We start from the raw sequence: 18,718 nt of genomic DNA on the forward strand, positions 1-18,718 counted from the left end.
AATCTAGCAATAGGGATGAGGCCTATGGCTTCCTTCTGGGTGTTCAGATCCTTTGTGAGTGCAATTTCAAAAATCTGATAGTGATTGGAGATTCAATTATCCTCATTCATCAGATGGTCAAAAATATGATTCCCAAAAATGTTAACCTTGGGAAAATTGTCTCCCAAATTCAACATCAAATGAGGATTTTGGGAGGGGTCTCCTAATATCACGTCTTCAGAGAAAATAATGGCAGGGTGGAAAAATTTGCAAACAATGCATATTGCAGACATCGATGAGAGGCGAGGATATATGAGGAGATTTTTATCAAGTATATTCCTTGATTTCTTACTTGATGACATGCAAGAAAGGACTCCAATCATAATCATTTCCAAAAATTGTCCTTTGCACTTTGGTGACAAACCCTTCAGAAACCCTTAGCATATCCTTATCAGTCAAAGCTCTAATTTCTAAGTGAATATGAGTATCTTCTCAAGCTATTCTCCTTTGCAATTTACTCAGATCACAATTTTTCACTTAACTCTTCACAAAGTTCTCGTGACTGTGTCCTACTCTATCCCTTCCATAAATTCTCCTTACTTCTCCCTTCCTGGCCCTATTCTCTCCTCCAGCATGCAACCTCCCTCTGAGTCTCTCTACTTATATTCTTATTTGTTCTCTCTTCCCTACAATGATTCTTTTCTCTATTGAAGTTCCCTTTTCAGTGTTAGTGTTGTGCCCTTCCTTCTCACTTTGTAACCCTATTACACTTATCAGCATCAAAATCTCCAGAAATCTTAGTTCACCCCTATGCCCTCTCCTCCTTCCCCAAATGGCTTTGATTCATGGCTGTCCCTATTGTAGCTCCCTCAAAGAAGAAGTCGAATAGGTCAAAACTCCACATAATTAGTGGAAGGAGCATTGCTCAGAGTTGCGGTTCTTATATCATTAATGCACCACCCTCATAAATTATCTTAACAAGATTGTCCAATGTTTTCCCCATATCGAAGGAGTAGACAGACCCAACTTTGCCCCAAACCCCAAAACTTCTTTTCTCTCTAGTGTTTTGTTTCTCATTATAGTGAACAATGAATAGAAAATGTATTCTTCTACTGCAACAATATGTTAGAGTGTACAAGTTAAATGTAGTAGGTAAAATAAGTGTTTTTCAGTTTCACGTAAAAGGAGAAAAACACAAATCTGGGAGTTTTTCTCTGGTTCCCCTCTTGATCTGCTTAAAATAATTGTACCAAGCTGTTAGTCTCTCTTTTTTTTTTTGAAATGAATATATCATAATGGGCCTTGTTAAAAAAAATAGAAAAAAATATTATTTTTAAAGTAACTTATTTTGTTTATATTGAGTTATATGTCATTCTTTTAATTTGTATATGATGAATATATTTTAGATCGTTGGGTCTATTTGTGATTCCTCTAATGGAAATTGTCGCTCAAGTGATGGAACCATTGAATCTAAGAGTTCCAACAATCAACCCCGATGCTCAACCTCGACTAGGGTATTTTTTTTGTTATCTTACAAAAAAATCTACGTTTTTTAGGAATAGTGGTCTCTCACCATGTCAATGGAATTTTATATATTGAAATTCATTTCAAAAAGATTCTGAGTGCTTTAATTTAGGATAATTGATTTTGTATTTTACAATTAAACTCTATCATATGTTATAAGTTGGGTTATAACAAATTGAATTTGCTAATGTTCCCTTTGCTCTCGATTAAATATTGAAAACGGAATCCCGCAAAACACTCATATTCCAACTGTAGGATGACATGGTGAAAATTACAATATTGTTGGCCCATATGCATTCTAGTTTCGATTTACTCATCTTTTGTATTTTTCCCTTTTATTTTGTATTTGACTTATATAACGGAGAAACAAAGTTCTTAATTTTTTGCATGCTTTTACAATGTTTGAAATTCTTGAATTGGTTTTGAGTATCAACCATGCTATCACTCCTCCGGATCTCTAAGGCTGAGGAAGAGTCCAGTTGAGGTAACCAAAGACCAATCCTTTGACTTGCTAGCTAGCCCTACCAGGCCGAAGATGGATCTCTCCAAATAATCACAGCCAAGAGGGCTGGATGGATTACGGTTTTAGGCTAGGTAAAACGTTTAGAGTTTGTTTTGATTTGATTTGATTAGGTTATTGTTGGAAGATGGCATTAGGTCAAAGAGGCTAGGTCAGGGCAAATGAGATATGAGTGCAAACATTCAAAGGGGAAAGGTAGGAAAAAAGGTTTAACACTTAAAAGGTGATTTGGTGACATGGTTTAAGACTGATGAGGAGTTAGGAAGATCATATGAGATGTATTATTCCTAAAATAAAGAAAAATGGACAAATTATGATAACTTTCCCAAAATAGAGCATGAGCAAAAATGTATTCTGCCTATCAACTTGAAAATTACCATATAACAGACATGAAATGGTTTATGAACTTACAAAACTTTCATACAAATCATAATAGAGAAGAAACAATATTAAAAATTCATACAACATGTATCCCAAATAAATAGCTGCAACTCATCTATTAATACTGGCCAAAATCTGATACAATAATGTCTCTGATCATTAGTACAACATCCAACTTAGTCCAACCTCTGAAAAGAGTGAAGAAAGGGAAGCTATAGACATCGGAACAACCTCCTCCCAACCTTAAGGGTCGAATCAATGAGAGGAGGATCAGTTCCACCAAAATCTGAACTGATAGCTAGAGTGTAGGGTGGTCAAAGTGACTCATCCCTAATTACATTGAAACTGATTCATTTGACTTGATGAAGTCTATTAACCTAATGTGTTTACCCTTAGGTAAAAGTAAAATACCATAATTACATTTACCATATCAATTACATAAGTAAAAAGTCAATTCCAAAGGATGAAAATCAAAATTGGAGAAGAATGATGAAAAATCAGGCAAGTTCTCAAAGTGCGCCCTCATGGTGTCATGTGCACCCTCCATCTTGCATGCTACTTTTGATTTCTTTCTCGGTGTCCAAATTGAGTCTAGGATAACTCATTGGAGATCTTATCCTATCTAGTTTCCAAATCTGTCTTCATTTTTCAATATGGACCTAATTTGACCCTCCAAAACTTCATTCTCCCAAGACTGGTCAAAAGCCCACCGTCTCGGGCAAAAATGAGGCATAAACAAGATTTTTTTCTAGTTTTTTTCCCTTTTCACCTGCGAGTTTTGTAAAATAAGGCCGGAAACATGGTTTTATTAGATTTATTCATCATTATGCATCTAGTGGTGGTCTCCATTTCTTCAAAATTTGTCCCTAAAAAGAGCACAACACCTAGGGCGCTGCGTGTTTTGACCATGCAACTCATATAAAATTGCCAAAAAACACAAAAAAGACAATATTTGCATGCCAAGAGGCTTCAAAATTTGTCAAGGAGCTTATGTTTGGTGTGGCTAGGCTTGGAGTGAAGCCGATGTAAGTATATCAATCTTCTTCTTCTCTTCTTGGTGAGTTAGGGCTTCAATTTTTTCCTTTGCAGCCTTGGGCTTTTCCCTTGCATTTCTTTCTCTCTTGGCACAGTGTTTTTCCATATTCCTTTTAATGTGATTTTGTTGATTAGGCTTGTCTAGGAACTTCTCTAAATATTGATTGACCTGATCAAGCCAATCATCCCAGTTCTCATTGACCAAGATGGAAAACTACTCATTCCATGTGAGCTCATTTGTAAGCACGACCTCTTTTTGTTTCTCTAGTTCTACGGCTCTTTTCAGCCCCCTTGTCCTAGGTTTTCTTATTGTTTCTTGCTCTTCTTCAGGTTCACCATACCTTTCATAGGTCTCATCAAGCAATTCCTTGGCTTTCATTGCTTCCCTTTTCGCCTTGATGAGCTGAATCTCCATGACATAATGTTTGGCTTGATGCTGCTCATTCTCCTTCTCATAATATGAAATGATATGTTTTGACCTATCTAATTTGATCTAGAGCTCCCTAATGAGTGCATCCTTTTCCTTGATGATAATGCTAGTGCCCTTATTTTCATCATGCTCACCTACGTCAACCAAGTCAAAATCCTTCTCTATCTCATGGAGGTCCTCCTCCTCATGCTCAAAATCTGGCTCTATCATCTTTTCTTTTCCCTTCTGTGCCTACTTTGCTGATGAAGAAGGCAAGGCCCCTCCCATAGTTTGTGGGGAAAACACCTACCTATGGCCTCTCTGATAAGTGTGTGCTAATGTGCCCAAATCTACCCCTTTAGGCTTGATGACCTCAACCTCCTTAATCTGCTCTGGCTCACTGATCTCATCTCTGCTAGGTGACTCAATATGATCATGAAATGGTGATGATGGAGGTGATGGTGAAAGTGACTGATCTGATGATGATGAATGATCTATGGGCTAAGATGGAGGAATGGAGGTGGAAGGATGAGATTATGAAGGGACATTTTGAACATTCAGAATAGATGGATTAGTGAATATGGGATTGGTTATGAAGGTACTCCATGCAATTTTTAGCGCTTTCAGATGATAGAGGACTATGATTTTAATGAGGGAATGATGAAAAAGACTCTTCATTTGATGTTCATATTCCATTTTCTTGACAATATAGGCCATCTTATCAATGCTCCAGAAAAGGTAGTAGGGTATATTGAGCACTTTTACCCCAGTGAAATGCATTAAGAACCGGATGTGATAGGAATAAAACCTAGAAAGTCTACATTCACATGAAAAATATTTCATGATAATCTTCATCATAGGGGCATATCTGTCTAGGAGGTGAGAAAAAGGAAAATATCCCTTTCTCTCATTTTGGTACCTTGGTTTTATGAAAGGCTCATAGTAATGTTTCTCCAACTCACCTTGTTTAAACCATTTCTCCCCAACATCTGGGATCCTGGTGCCAGCTGATATAAAAAAAGTAGATAAAGTAAAAGTGACACCAACTAGAGTAACTTGGTTGTCATGGAGTTTGGATATGAAGAGTCTAGTCAATATAGCATGGTGTTGGACTACATGAATTTGCTCACAGAAATCATAACAACCAAGGTATTTGAAAGATGTCATAGCCATAGGAGATGCCAAGAGTTCCCTGAGATCTATTGGCTCAAACCTAAGTATTCTGCCCCATTTGTGTGGTTTCTTCAACTTTATTTCTTCTCCCTCACTGTATGGTTTGTTTTCCTATTTTGCCATGGTGTTTTAATATCAAACCCTAGGTGGGTATGAGGTTGTAGGAATATGGTTTTATAGGAGTAAGGAATGGGGAAGGGAAATTAAAGGAGATGGGTTTAGGGATTTATGTAATGGAGGAGGGGATAGGGAGTTTTAGGATGGGGAAATTTTTTAAAATGTCGGAGGTTTGGGAGCCTAGGTAGTTGTATCACCTAGGGCTTAGGGTTTTAGGATAAAGGTTAAATAGTACTGGGATAAAGGGTTTAGGGAAAGGGAATGAAATTATAGGGGAGTATGTGAAAGTGTGGGGGAAGTGTATGAAATTTGGGAATTAAGAGTGCAATGATAGTTTTAAGGGATAAACTAGGGTTTTAATGTGAGAAAAACACCAAATCTTCAATAAGCTTTCAAAACACCATAAGTGTGACTTTATGATGAAGAAGCTTGCTATCTTTAGCTGTTACTTACTTGTTGGAGGTTGAATACAATTTTAGTGGAGCTTTGGAGGTGATTCTAGCTTTCTTGGACAAACACGCAATGCCTGAAGGGAGTGCGTAGCACCTCAAAAGTGTGTTTCACCTGAAGTAAATGCAAAGCACCTAAAGAAAGTGCGCAGCACCTGGAAAGTGCCCAGTGCCTGAAGGGAATGCACAACGCCTAAAACAAGTGTGCAACACTGGCTCTGTTTTTCCAAATTCATCTGGAATCATGAGAAATGCTCTCTTGGGGTTTTCTCAATCGATGATAGGAGGCAAATGAAGTTGAGTTTGATGCTAAGAAGGCCTTTATACTTGAGTGAATTTTAATTTTCAATTTTGAAAACCAATTTCTAATGTTTCAATTCACCTCTTTTGAAATTTATGCCAATTACCCTTTACAACCTAATTTTCTTCTTTGCAGATTGATGATGTTGTAGTTTGGTGCTCTTTACATTTGCATTTTCTTGGATGAAGTTGGCACATATAATTTGAGTTAAAAAATTAGGAATATTAACTTATTACATATAATGGACATAAACTTACACAAATTAAAAAAATTATTACATCTCTGTTTTTTGGAATGAAATTACAATTTGAAATAAAACTCATACTTGGAATGAAAATTAGAACTTGGGCAAGCATAGTTACATGTTTGCAAATCCTCTTTAAATGAAAAGTGATATTATTTTTCTCACTCTCATACTTTTTTATTGGCCTTATGCAATGAAATGGAGTATTATTGGAAGCTTGGAAACCCTAATGACCTAATAAAACCTTGAAAACCCCTAAAAGACCTAATGGGACCTTGAAGGACTAAATTTTAAGATGACATAATGACCTCATCCTGATACAAATGGTACGATAAAATTAACTTTAAGGATGATGTACAGTAAACAAGATATGAAACTGTGCCAACAAGTAATCACATTTAGGGAAGAGTGATGTTTTTGAACTAGGACTATCATCAGTGGCTAATTTTTTGCATGACCTAGTGGAATGATAAAAATTTCTGAGTGAGATCCTAATATGATATAAAAAGAGGAGTTTTTATCACTGATGGCAGTATGCAAATACTCACACTAACAAACCACATCTTTCAATTTTCCTCCAGATGTTGCAGAAAGAGTAAGAATTTAATGCTACTCTTTCCGATGCCACCGCCTTATGGCATTTCCTTTGCAACATGTGGTGCAATAGCTAGTTATTATCATGTCACAATGCAACATTGGACCATGGTTGACCATGATTAATATTACAAACCTTATGAATAATGTTATATCCTAGGTATATGAGCCAAATATACCAAATGATGGAAGATATGGACTTGGGTGTTCTAGAATATAATCTTAATATAAAATAAGGAAAAATTCTCCTATCATACATTAAAATCATTACTCATTAACATATATTTTCATATAGGTATATTCATGATGATCCCTATAAAGTTATGAAGGTTATTGGAAAACGTTGTTTTGAATTTTAATAGATTGTTATGAGACCAGTAAAAAAGTTCAACCATATTTTATTAAGCATAGTCTAACTTATAGATGAAATGACCATTTTAATGACATTTTTTCTTGTTAATTTGAATCAAAATCCAACAGACATTTTTAAAAACTTGAGTTTAAATTGTTTAATCTGCATAATTTGAGTTCCCCATGGGTTTTTGATGGTTCTGAATCCATTTATGCATCCAAAAATCCATTTAAAATAAAAAAAAATTCTTGAAATGTGTTACCGGATTTTTGATTAATTTTACAAATATATCAATAAACATTTATAATTTTCATATTAGGGATTAGTGAGATTCGCCAATGTTTTAAACTTCAAGAAAATTTTCCATCCTTAAAATTTTCCTTGGTGAATTCCGTTGAGAAAGACTATTTTGCCTATAAGTTAGGCTATGCCTATTTTGTTATACTAGCACAACAACATTAAAAATATTAATGTGGTTTATATAAGTCAAAGGCTTCATTTATAGCTACTAACCATTGATAAATATATAATTATAAAAACAATAGTAAAAAAAACTATTACAATTATTATTATTATAATTAATAAAAGATTATTATATTATTACTAAATAATTATTGTTATTAACATTATTAATTAACATTGCTACTATTATCAATTATTATTATTAAATAATTAAATAATAAAAGTAACAATAATAGTGTAACTACAGATATTAATTAATAAATATTTTAATAAAAACCAATGAATAATAATTTGTTTATATTAAAAATAAACATAACAATCTATCACAATGTCGTGTTGGACTATGGTTGACCATAATTGACGTAGCATAACCATAGCCACATTAGTAAATGTGGTTGATATATGGAAAAAATGTAAATCAATCATATGCACAATCACATTAGTAAATGTAGTTGATATACGTTGAAGGCATATAATTATTACATGGCCACCCTAGATCCATATTAAATCTGGATCTATCAAGCGCCGAGAGGGATCAAATCTCTCGAGGTGCAACTCTATTTTCAAGTTTTTCACTCCTACCTCTCTCACTCGTCCCCCCTCTCTCTCTTCATTCCTCCTTTCCCCTCTTGTTAAGTTTATCTCCATCTCTCCCTTGTCACACCCCCTATCACTCTATGTCTTTGCTCTTCCCTCCCATATATATCTAGAGTTAATGATATATTAATATATATTATAATATAAAAAATTTAATATTGTATTAATCCAAAGTTATTAAATTTAATAATATTAATATTATAATATATTAATATGAAAATTAGATTTAATAATAATAATAATAATCTTTTAACATTAATATTAAGGTTAATAATGTTTTTTTGCACGGTATTAATAATAATATGGCCCATGGTATTTGGCTTCACCTAAATAAAACCTCTTTTTGGATGTTAATAAGTATAAAGAGGTTTATGGAGTAAATATAATAATATGTTTTATTTATTTACCATACCTCTCGTTTATTTATATTTTTATTTATCTACCATACCTCTTTCTTGAGTGTTCATAAACCTCTTTATATTTTAAATTTGCTTATTTACCTCAATTTGTTGATATGATGAAAAATGATGAAATAAATATTTGAATGTAAAGTGACAATGTGATAGTGTTGAATTATAGGAAATGTGAATAATAAGAATATAATCAATTACATATAGTCTTCATTGTGATTAATCTCAAACTATTTTCTTGTACTATTCTTATTGTCACCCTTGTTACTTTTGTCATCTTTTCATATCGATTATATGAAAAGGACAGGTTAAATCATAAACCATTTAAATCTTAATTTTAAGCTACTACAGTAAACATCATTCCTTGTCTCTCTTTCTGCCCAATATTAATAGGTTCAATTACTATAACACAAAAGGCAAAGTACATTGTCAATAATTTTTTGTGCTTACACTGAAATCAATGCACAATGTTAATCCAATCACTTTAAAATTAATTTACCATCATACATCCATTTACATCAAATCAGAAATCAACATCTACATTGAAATCAATGCATATAATGCAAGAAATCAAATAAGATTAGAAAGAAACATATACACTAAAATCAATGCATCTAATGCAAGAAATCAAATAGGATTAAAAAACAAAATTTACACTCAAATAAATGCATCTAGTGCAAGTAATAAAATAGGATTATAAACCAATATCTACACTAAAATCAACGCATCTAGTGAAAGTAAGAAAATAGGATTATAAACCAACATCTACAATGAAATCAATCCATCTACTGCAAGCAATCAAATAGGATTAGAAATCACCATCTACATTTAAATCAATGCATTTAGTGCAAGCAATTAAACAGGATTAGAAATCATCTACATTGAAATCAAAAAATCTAGTGCAAGTAATATAATATCATTAGAAATCAAAATCTACACTAAAACCAATGCATATAGTGCAAGTAATCAAATAGGATTATAAATCACCATCTACATTGAAATAAATGCATCTAGTGCAAGAAATATTCTTCCCTCTCCCCCACTCCATATATATCTATATCTCCCTCCATCTCTCCTTCTTTGTCTCTCTATCTCACCCCCCAAACACACATACTCTCTTACTCCATATATATCAATCTCTCTATCCCTCCCTCCCTATCTCCATCTCTCTCTTCTTCCCTCTCTTTATTTCCATCTATATCTCTATCTCGCTTTGTCTCTCTATATCAACCCCAAACATACACTCTCTTTCTCCAATCTATCTATCTATCCCTCCCTCCTCCTCTCCCTCTGTCTCTCTCTCCCCCTCTCTCTCTCTTCCCCTTCTCTCCCTCTCCCCATCTTATATCTCTCTTCTGACCCATTGTCCTCTCTCTCTCTCTCTCTCTCGCTCTCTCTCTCTCTCTCCACCTTTCTCTTTCTATTTCTTTCTTCTTACCTCCCTCTCTCTCTCCCTCAAGCTCCATCTCTATTTCCATCCCTCTCTCCCATCTCTCACATCCTCTCTCTCTCTCTCTCTCTCTCTCTTCGCCCTCCAACTATGTTACTATATCCCTCCCTCTCTCCCCTATCCCTCTATCCCCCATTCTCTCCATCTCCCTATTTGTCTCTTTATCTCACCCCCAGACATACACACTATCTCTCCATCTCTCCCTTATCACTCCCTCTCTCACTCCACTTCTCACTCTCTATGTATTTATTCTTCCCTCTCTCCGCCCCCCCTCTAACTCCATCTCCCTATCCCTCCCTCTCTCCTCCTCTCTCCGTCCCTCTCTCCTCCTCTCTCTCAAGTCCAATCTCGGGTAATTCCTCCCTCTCCCTTTATCTCCTACCTCCCTCTCTCTTCCCTTATCTCTTTCTCTCTCTCTCTCTTCCATCCAATCCCCTCCCTTCTCCCATCACTCTCCTCCTCTCTCTCAAGTCTTATCTCTCATTCTTCCTCTCTTTCCCTTTCTCTCCTAGCTCCCTCTTTCTTCCCCTATCTCTCTCTCTCTCTCCAAGTATTTTACAATATCCCTCCCTCTCTCCTTCTCTCCCCCTTCTCTCTATCTAGCCTTCTTTTTCTATTTATCTCACCCCTAAACATACACACTCTCTCTCCGTCCCTCCCTTGCACTCCCTCTCTCTCCACTTCTCACTCTCTATGTCTTTCTTCTTCCCTACCTCTCTTCCCATCCAACTCCCTCTCTTTATCCCTCCTCTCTCTCATCCTTCCTCTCTCTCCCTTTCTCTCCTACTTCCCTCTATCTTCCCTCATCTCTCTCTCTCTCTATCTCTCTCTTCCCTCCTATCCTCTCACTATCTCTCTCCCTCTCTCATTCTCTCTTTCCCCTCCCTACCTCTCTCACTCCTCTCCCTCTCTCTCTATTCATTCCTCCTCTACCCTCTCCTTAAGTTTATCTCAATCTCTCCCTTCTCACTCCCCATATCTCTCCACCTCTATTACTCTATGTCTTCATTCTTCCCTCCCATATATATCTAGAGTTAATATATATCATGATATATTAATATATATTATAATATAATAAATTTAATATTGTATTAATCCAAAGTTATTAAATTTAATAATATTAATATTCTAATATATTAATATGAATATTAAATTTTATAATAATAAAAATAATAATAATAATAATCTTTTAATATTAATATTAGGGTTAATAATGTTCTTTTTGCATGTTATTAATAATAATTCGGCCCGTGGTATTTGGCTTCACCTAAATAAAACCTCTTTTTTGAGTGCTAGTAAGTATAAAGAGGTTTATGGAGTAAATATAAAAAGAGGTTTTATTTATATACCATATTTCTAGTTTATTTACATTTTTATTTATTTACCATAACTATTTCTTGAGTGTTCGTAAAATTCTTTATAATTTAAATTTATATTGTGTTTATATATAATAATAATTAGAATGATAGATTGATATGGCCGACATTAGATAAAAATATTAAATGTTAAATGTTAAATATTACATGTTTACGTGATTATGTTTTTACATGAGATGTACACCCATAGGGCTGTAGAGCGCCTCTCGACACAATTATTATTATGATAGCATTATTAATTAATATTACTAATATTATTAATTAATTTTATTAATTATTATTATTATGTCACAATATGACATTGGATCATGGTTGACCATGATTAATATTATAAACCTTATGAATAATATTATATCCAAGGTATATGAACCCAATATACCAAATGATGGATGATATGGACTTGGGTGTCATCGAATCTCATTTTAATAAACATGTTTTCTATTAGTTTTCATGTTATGTAGAACAATACTAATCTTAGGAGTCCCTTTTAGAGTTTAAAGTCCTATGTTTACATTGCTAGTTTTCATATAAGGTAAGAATTTTAATATTAGCCTATTATTCAATTTATCAATATGTGTGTGTAAGTTAAAAAACAATGAAATCATCTTTCACAAACATAAGGAAACAAGTTAATGGCCTAGGAAACATAAATTGACAAACCCAAGGGATTGATATCATAAACCCAAGGGATTAACCCTAAAACCTCAAGGTATTATAAACCCAAGGGATTAATATTAAACCCAAGGAATGAATATTATAAACCCAAGGTATATAAACCCTAAGATGAATGTGGTTATGAAACAAGTAAAAATGTTCAACCATATTTTATCATAAAAATATTTTTCCTTGATGGAATGAGCCAGGTGGATATTGGTGGCCACCCGCCAAGTCCACTTGGACCCCCACCATTGTTTCTTTCAGCTTTTCAGTTCCTTTAATTGTAGTACAGTTTATTATTTTTAGCAATTTTTCGGGTCCTGAACTTCCAGAGCCCTTTTGAGGCCCTAAACGATGTTTTTTGGGAAAACTCGGAGCAACATGGGTCCATGGTCTGACGTTACTCTTCCCAATGTTGTATTTCTCAGATAGATCTTTCTAATGAGATATTGTTCACGTCAAACGAAGGTCGTATGCCAAAGTTACAACCCCGGGAAGTTGATGTACCAATTTACCCAAACAGGGCCCACAGTTTGGCATTTCATCTTATAGGGTTAGTTTTTTGGATGTTTAGGGTTCTCCATTGTTTCTCAACAATAAATAGGCCTTCAACCTCATTGTAACACAGTTTAGAGGTATGTAGCCACCACATATCTTCTCAGAGATAAGCTACCATCGCCTTAGCTGGTTTATTTACATTTTTGTTTGTAAGCATATTTTAGTATTTTACATTAATGAAATGAATTATTATTTCCACTGCATCTCTGTGTTTATGGTTATCTCTGTAATTTTTTGCATTCCTGTTTAAATCCGGATCAGTGGTATCAAAGTAGTCTGTTGTTTTCTCGGTTTTTCTTTGTATGCCCCAAACGAGGTCAAGATATAAGTTGATGTGATAGAATTTTGAGGGATTCAATACTTCATTGTTCTAAAACTGAAAATGAAATTACAACAAAATTAAATGAAAGACTAAGACTAAAAGTGAAATTGCAACTAATCTACTATAACAACTAAATGAAGTGCTTTATCACTCTGCTGCACAATTTTGGGAGAACTACCTCCTTGTGATAGCATTTTGAGGCACTCCATACTTCATTGTTTTCAGAAAAAGTAAACATAAAAATGCAGAGAAGGACTCATTCATAAATGAAATATTTCACCACTTAGTTTTAAGATAAACCATCAACTGAAAGGGATTTTGGAAACATTCACTTACAACATGAGTTATTAAACTAACAACAAAATGGAATTGCACAATAAATGAAAGAAACTAGACTAATGATCAGCATTTCTAAATTACTCTATGCTACTGACATCAACCTCAAACTACTAATAAGAAACTAGAAAGTAGTGAAACAAAAGAGCTATCCTATGCTAATAAGAAGATGATACAAGCTGCATTATGAACAGAGTTAGAAAATGGTTATAAACATCATGGAAAAAGAACGTAGTGAATTTACAGTTAAATATGAAAGACAAAATAGAAATAAAATGTACCCTTGACCAATGCAGGGGCCCTCTGCAAAGGTCTCAGATTATAAGCACTTAATCAATGCTCCAACAACACTTTAGGCATCCACGAAATATAGTCTTTATATTAAAACAGAGAATGAGTTCTTCAAACTACAGAGTGGAAATCTGAACTTAATACATAAGCAAAAAATTAACTTGTTTTGCGTTCTTCACATAGGTATATATATGGAAATTATACAACTATTTTAAAGAGAGAATTAAGCTAGAACAAAACACGTAGATAGGAAAGTATGTGGAATTCGTGTCCTTGGTTGCTTGGAAACATAAATCTTATGGTAATGGCTATTGGATTATGTTTGCGCAGGTGGCAGATGAAGTCCGTGGCCTCACAAAACTGCTTTGCATCCCATCACTGAGAAATGTGTGCAAAATAGAGTTCTGTTTGCTATAGGTTTCTATGTTTGACTTCCCTTTGACCGGAGTCTTCCTCATCGATATAGGTCAGACGAATAAGATATGATCCATGCCCTGATGTTTTCCAAGCTAACCATGTAGTCCTTTTCACCTCTTGACACCTGGAACCTGCAAAAGCATGAAAGTAGCTGCGGAACAACTGATTAGTTGCAGAATGTGGCTGCGTTCCGTAGCCAAAAGAAAAAAAAATATTCAAATAGAAAACATAAAAGTATAACTTGTAAATCACTGAAATATACTCCTTGAGGCATTGTATAATGGTTTTTGATGATAAGGATGCATTTTTCACGTAAAAACAGAGAAGGAAGGATGAAAAAAGTAGCTAAGGGAAAGGCAGTTTTGGAACTCAACATACCCCCATTGCTAGACTATTGCATGTCCCCACGCAATCAAAATTGTAAACTTCCTCCTCCTACTACATTTGTTCTGAGACTTTAGCAAAAAAATCCAACCTCTTCTTGCTTTTCTTTGCACCAACTGCCATCCTAGGCTTCCTCATTAGAAATTTGTACTTGAGGCTAATGGGTGCCCTTTTTAACTTCTTATTCTTCCTTTTCAATTTCTTGTTCTTCTTGTGCCATAAACCCAAGTGAAGCATAATTTTATCATGGATAATCTTATCCAACTTGTTCTGTTCTTTTAAGGCTTCATTTTCTCTTTGGATATGCCTATTTAGAACTTCTAGCTCATAGATTTCCTGTTTAAGTGAGTTAGTCAAAGTTTCATGTGATGTGGCAGGCTGCTCAGGATTAGATGAAGTCCCTGGGTCCTCTGATGTTCTCTTTTTCACTAATGACTCTATGTAGTCATAAATCTGTTGTTGGACCTGATCAATGCCTGGAGAGGCTCTTCTTGGGCTGCTTTCAAAGTTTTGTTGAGGAGAGTTCTATGGGCTTTACTCATATGGAGTATTGTCATGGGATTGAGTTGGAGTTTCTTCCCCCAAATCTATGAATTTGGTCTCTTTTGATTTTTCTTTCTTCACTTTGGCCCTAATTCTAGAACTTCTCCTCAAACTTTGGGAGCCTTGATTTATTCCTCTATAACATGTTTCCTTTTCCCCTTCTCCTTCTCTTTCTTGAGCTGACCTCTAATTTTGGTTAATCTCTCTGAAAGCAGTTGTTCATCCTCATTAGATGATGAAGGTTTAGGAATATTCTTCAGGATTTCCTCAACTTTTTCTTTCACTTTTATTCTTTGCTTTGTCTGCTTTCTGATCTCTATTAATGTTTAGGAGATGGGCTCTTATTCATTTCTTTTCTATGCTGAAGTTTTAGGAGTGTTTTGAATGGTGAGACTGGTCTTCATTTTCCTACTTCTTTTTACAAGACTTCCCTAAGGCAATTCTGGAGCATCTTGGAAGAATTTTCTGACCAAAAAGTCATTCCATGTGTCCCCTACACTCTTTAAGTGATGTTGAACTAAAATTTTTACTAGTCCATGATGATAAGAGTGGATTCTATTGCTTCAATTTTCTTCTGAACATTAGTGGCCTTTCTTCTCAAACTATTCAACAGGAAAAATCAGAGATTGAGGGTTCCATCTTCAAGAAAATTTATTAATAGTCTTATGTGATATACATACATGGAACCAAACCTTCCCTCACATGTAATAAACTTTTGCAAAATTAATAGCATGCTACTCCATTTGCCCTTAAGTGCAGAGATTGGAATTATTTTCCTAAAAACTGAAGTGTCCATACTTGGATTTTTGAGAATGACCTTCCAGGTTTCATCATGAAATTCTTTGTTCTTTAACCACCTCTCTCCTATCCTTGGTAGCTCGGTTGCTTCAACAATAAAAGACTCAGTCGCTGCAAATTTTATGTCACCTATTTCCACATCTATCCCATCAAATGATCTGGCAAAAGATTTGGTGATTTCTTTATTGTAACCATTGAATTTTTCAATGAAACTCAACCAACCATCCTTCTGCAACATTCTTTTCAACTGAGGATAACCTTCCATGTACTTCACCCCTATGGGTTTAATTCTGATGATGAGCCCCATCACCTCTATTCTCTGCTATTCTTCAAAATTCACTTCACTGATTGAGAAATGGAGTGATTATGTAAATAGGACTGTGTGTACAACAGTGGGACAAGTGGTAAATAGAAGAAAAAATAACTATGGATATAGGGACAGAATGACAGAATATATGGAAGTAAAATGACTATGAGTATGGGATAAAACGACTGAACATACAGGGTATATGAAAACAGAGTAACTGTATGCGTAAGATGTGTGGAAATAGAGTGTGCTTAAGTTATATGAAATGGATTGGCTATATACATAAACTGTCTGGAAAACAGAGTGTCTGTTGTACACATAGAATACAAAAAAAAGTGACTGTGTGCACAAGGTAACAGAGTGTTTGTATGCACAAAATATATGAAAATAGAGTGATTGTTTGCACAAAAAGGCTATGGAAGTATAAGAGAAGAAAACTTGGTGTAATAAATGAACAATCAAGGTTTTCAGGGTTCATATTCAAATAGGTTACATCATGAATCTAACTGTTTAACAGGTGTGCTGGAGGAGTCTGGTTAAGTACGAGTCATTGAGTTTAAAATGGAGATTGCATCATTAGACCAATAGGTATTAAAGATAGAAGGTGTGGAAGAATCAACATGGTAGTCAAATATCATAATGATAAATCAAGGAGTCATGTGATTATACGAGTTATACAAACTTATGTTTTTTTATTGCCTTTTGAGATAAGTTTTTTCTTTTACCTTTTAGAACCATACCTTTTGATTGCTAATCTCTTGTTGTTTGCTTCCACATGTACTTAGATGTGATTGGACTTCAAAAGTTGTTCTCTCCTTAATTACCTGCATATGAAATTTTATTATGAACTGGCCTCTTTATGCTTGGACTGATGATCAAATTGTTGCTGTAGAATCAGATTGGCTAGAGAACAGGATTAGCTACAGAATGGAAATAGCTACAGAACGTGAAAACAAGTGTAGAATGTAAAACAAAGAATAAATATGACTTTATGAATGAATGAAATGGAGATGGATGTGTGAGTGAAAATATGACAAGATGATAAATGAAAAATGGAGATGAAAGAAATGCTGGAGAGGAAAAATTTATTGGTGGAATATGATAGTGGAGTGAAGTGAAACTTTGCAAAAGTAAACCATAGTGAAAATGAGATAAAACAATAGATTTTGCAGAAATGCAAAGTGAGTCACCATTTTTTTTCAGAAAAGGAAATGGAAAATATAGGGTGTCAGAAGCTTCTGATTTTCGCCCTATATTTTCTGTATAAGCATGCCAAGCAGTGATTGGTTTTCAACCTTATACAATTATTTTTAGATAGGAGAGACAAAGATTAAGTTGGTGGAGAAGAAGTATTCTTCTTCACCAACTTCATTTCAGAATTGTTTTTAAATATCTGAATGAACTCCTCCTTTTAGAATGGTTTTTGATAAATTTTCAATCTATGACGATTCACAAGGAGAGGAGTTTGAATTTCAACTATTGTTCTGATCCTTACTGCTCTATTACTAAAAAAAATTTCAATCTCATATGGCCCAAGCCAATGAGTTTGAAACTTCCTTTGAAAATATTTAAACTTTGAATCAAATAACAATGCCCAATCTCCCTCTTGAAACTTCTTGTCCTTGATGTACTTGTCATGCCACTTAGCCCTCTGTTGCTGAACTAGACCAGTCCTTTGAACAACTTCTTGTCTGATTTCATCAAGTTCATTCAATTTCTCTAGTCTATGCTTTTGAGCTTCTGATAAATCCATCCCCAATTGGATTGCCATCTTGAAAGTTTTGACTTGGAACTCTATGGGGAATAGGACTTGCTTCCCATAAACAAGTTCATAGAGTGTATGTCCAGTTGTGTTCCTCCATGCAGTTCTATAGGCCATAAGGCTTCAGGAAGCCTTTCTGCCCAATATCTTCTATGTAGATGCACAACCTTGGTGAGGATTCTTTCATTCACATTGTTTGTAGACTCCACTTGACCATTTTCTTGTGGATGATAGGGAGTGGATTTCCTATGCTTGATTTTGTACTCCTCCATAAGCTTCTCTATCATGTTGGATGTGAATTGAAGTTCCTGATCTATCACAATTTCTCTTGGAAGACCAAAGTGAGTAAAAATATCCTCAAAAGGAAAACTAACTATAGAATTTTCGTTTATAAAAAGTAATGTTTTGGCTTCTACCCATTTGGTGACATAATTAGTGCATACCAATATATACTTTTTTCTTCTTGGATGGAGGATTAATAGGTCCAATAAATTCTAAAGCACATTTTCAAAGGTTTCGATAAGTACCTGAGGGTGTAATGGCATTTCATTTGAGGGAGAATGTTTCCCTACCCTTTGGAAGCTATCACATCTGACATATTCTTTAGCATCTTTGAAGATGGATAGCCAATAATATCCTAAGGAAAGGATTTTATAGGCTTTCCTCCTGTCGTCAAAGTGTCTGCCACACGGCTCATCATGACATGCTTTGAGAATATCAGGCATCTCATCTTCTCTGACACCCCTTCTGATCATAAGGTTGGCCCTGTTTTATATAATTCGTTAGTAAAAATTAATGTTTTGGCTTCTACCCATTTGGTGACATAATCAGTGCATACCAATATACACTTTTTCCTGCTTTGATGGAGGATTACTAGGTCCAATAAAGTCTTAAGCCCATTTTTCAAAGGGTTCGATAATTACCTGAGCTTGTAATGGCATTTCATTTGAGGGGGCAAGGTTCCCTAGCC

Source organism: Pinus tabuliformis, chromosome 1_1 (genome assembly GCF_031772625.1).
Source record: "Pinus tabuliformis cultivar Carrire ecotype Pingquan chromosome 1_1, CPIR1, whole genome shotgun sequence".
In the NCBI taxonomy this organism is placed as follows: Eukaryota; Viridiplantae; Streptophyta; class Pinopsida; order Pinales; family Pinaceae; genus Pinus; species Pinus tabuliformis.